We start from the raw sequence: 2,500 nt of genomic DNA, 5'->3' as shown, positions 1-2,500 counted from the left end.
CGCCGAGCCGGGGCGGCGGTTTAAAGACTCGGGCGGCTCGGCGCGTCCTTCCGCCGCGGCGGCGGCGGCGGCGGTTGCCGGGCGGCGGTGCGCGGCTCCATTGAGGGGTGGGGAGCTACTCCCGCGTGATCCCCTGCGGTGGTGCCCGCGGCCACCGGCCGCGCGGCCGTCGTCCCGCCGCGTTACCGCGCGCGGGGGGTTTGTCGCGCCGCGCCGGGGAGGGGCGCCCTGCCCCCCCCTCTCCGCGGCCCGGCCTCGGCGGAGAGGCCGCGGCGCGCGGTCGGCCGCGGGGGCCGACCCGCTCGCCTCGAAACGGGCGACGCCGGCAGAGAGCGCGCGCTCTCTCGCCCCTTCCTCAGCTGCGGGGTTGCGGCCGCCGGGGCCCGCCGCGCTCTCCTCCTTCCTCGGCCGCCTCTGCGGTCTCTGGGGTGCGGCGCCGCGCGCGGCGCGGCCGCGCCGTCTCTCTCCCCTCGACGGCCTTCTCCTCGAGCGCGCCGGCGGCGCCGGTCGCCGGCCGTCCCCGGCTCAGGGACCGCCCGCCCGCCCGGGGCCGAGCGCTCGGCAGGTCCCTCCGTCGCCGGAGAGTCCGCGAGCGCGGGCGGCCCCGTGCCGAGCGGCGGCGGCGCCGCTCGGCGAGTGTCCCCCGCCAGCGGGGACGGCCGGCCGGACGGCGCCCGCCGTCGCCGGCGGCGGTCCCGGCCCGGGCCCCGCCCGCCGCCTCCCCGTCGCCCTTTTCTCCGTCCGCTCGCGGAGCCCCGGAGGAAGGTCGTGCGCGCGGCGGCCGTGGGGGGTTGGGGGGGGGGGCGCTTCCCCGCCCGGTCTCCCCGCCCGGTCAGCGGGGAGAAAAGGGTGGGCGTCGCTGCCCCCCTCCCCGCCTACCCCCCCGGCTCGGCGCCGCACGCCTTCCCCTGGGCCGCGCGTGCCCGAGGAAAAAGGGGCTCCGTGACGGTGCGAGGCGGCGGCGGTCCCGGGAGTGCGGCCGTTGCGGCGGCGGGTCAGCCGTCCGGCAGGCTCCGGGCGCTCGCGACGCCGGCTCGGGTCTCGGTGCGGCGCCCGCCTCCGGCGCCGGCGGCGGAGCGCGTCCGCCGGGCGCTCGCCCTTCCCGGCGGGAGCGGTCCCGCGGGGGGCGTTGCCGGTTGGGCGGTGGCCGTCGCGTGCCGTCTCGAGCGCGGCAAGGCCGCTGGGGAGAGAGAGCGAGCCGGCCGCGCGGTGGCGCGGCGGCGCTCCGCGGGTCCGCGGAGCGGCGGTGAGAAGGGAGAGCGGCGCGCGCGGGGGCCGACGGCCGCGCCCCCGGCCGCGTGCGTCCCGTCGTCCCGTTGCAGCGAGGCCGGGCGGGCCGCCGTGTCCCCCCGCGGTCCGGCGCGCGCCGCGTGCCTCCTCCGTGCGGAGGCCGGGCCGAGCCCGGGCGCCTGGGCCGCCTCCGGAGGACGGCACAGTTTGCCGGCGGCGTCTCCCCTCGCTCGTAGCGGCGGGGGGAGGCGGTCGGGGACGCGGGTCCCCCCGCCTTTCCCGCCGACCTTCGGAGCGTTCCGTTGGGCGTTTCGCTCTCGGATGGTTTTTCTTTCCCCCCCCACTCGGTTCGTTGCGTTGTGTGCTCGTACGGTCGAAGCCGGGGGCGGCCCGCGTGCGTGCCCCCTCGGCGAGAGAGAAAAAAAGGGGCCCCCTCCGCCCGTGTGCGGGGTTCGGTGCCGAAAGCCAGACAACTCTTAGCGGTGGATCACTCGGCTCGTGCGTCGATGAAGAACGCAGCTAGCTGCGAGAATTAATGTGAATTGCAGGACACATTGATCATCGACACTTCGAACGCACTTGCGGCCCCGGGTTCCTCCCGGGGCTACGCCTGTCTGAGCGTCGCTTGACGATCAATCGCCGCCCGGGGGTTGCCACCCCGGCGGCGCGGCTGGGGTCGCCTCGCAGGCCCGTCGTCGTGGCCGTGGCCGTCGTGGCCGCGCCCGAGGGCCTTCGTCCCCCTAAATGCAGACTCGGGGAGCGCTCCGTAGCTCCCCGCTCCCGGAGCGAGCCGCTGGGGCGGAGCTCGTCCTCGCCGGGGGCCGCGTCGCCGAGCGGCGGCGCGGCGGCCGGGGAGAAAGAGAGCGAGAGAGACGGGGCGGCGTCGAGAGCGCCCCGCCGAGGGCCGAGAGACGAGGGCGAGAGGGGGGGAGGCGAGGCGCGCGGGCCTCGCCCCCCCCCGGCCTCCCCCCGCGCGGGCGGCTGTCTGCGGGTGGGTACCGCGCGGGTACCGTGCCGTGCTGCCGCGCGCGAGGCGCGAGCGCCGGGGGGGGCGGGGGCGACCCCCGCGTCGTCCTCTCCTTCCCTTCCCCGTCCCTCTCTGTCGCCGTCTCGGGGCGCCAGGGGCGCCGTCGCCGTTCTCGCTCTCTCCCTCTCCCCGCCGAAGGCCGTCGCGCCCGCCGCCTGGCGGCCGCGTCCCCCCCCGGTCCGGGGCCGTCTCTGCCGCGTGTGTGCTTCCGTGTTTTCCTTTCGGTTCTCGTCTCCGGGACGG

The 2,500-nt window shown here is 78.8% G+C and overlaps 1 non-coding gene across 1 annotated transcript; it reads left to right on the top strand.

Moving 5' to 3' along the window:
• Positions 1-1,701: 1,701 nt before the first annotated feature.
• LOC144248507 (5.8S ribosomal RNA) lies at positions 1,702-1,854 on the top strand. Its single transcript, XR_013341801.1, has one exon. It is a non-coding gene; the product is annotated as a 5.8S ribosomal RNA (ribosomal RNA).
• The last annotated feature ends 646 nt before the right edge of the window (positions 1,855-2,500 follow it).

The sequence above is a fragment of the Lonchura striata genome, unplaced genomic scaffold (genome assembly GCF_046129695.1).
Source record: "Lonchura striata isolate bLonStr1 unplaced genomic scaffold, bLonStr1.mat Scaffold_162, whole genome shotgun sequence".
Lineage (NCBI taxonomy): Eukaryota > Metazoa > Chordata > Aves > Passeriformes > Estrildidae > Lonchura > Lonchura striata.
This window is presented reverse-complemented; position numbering and strand designations above follow the sequence as displayed.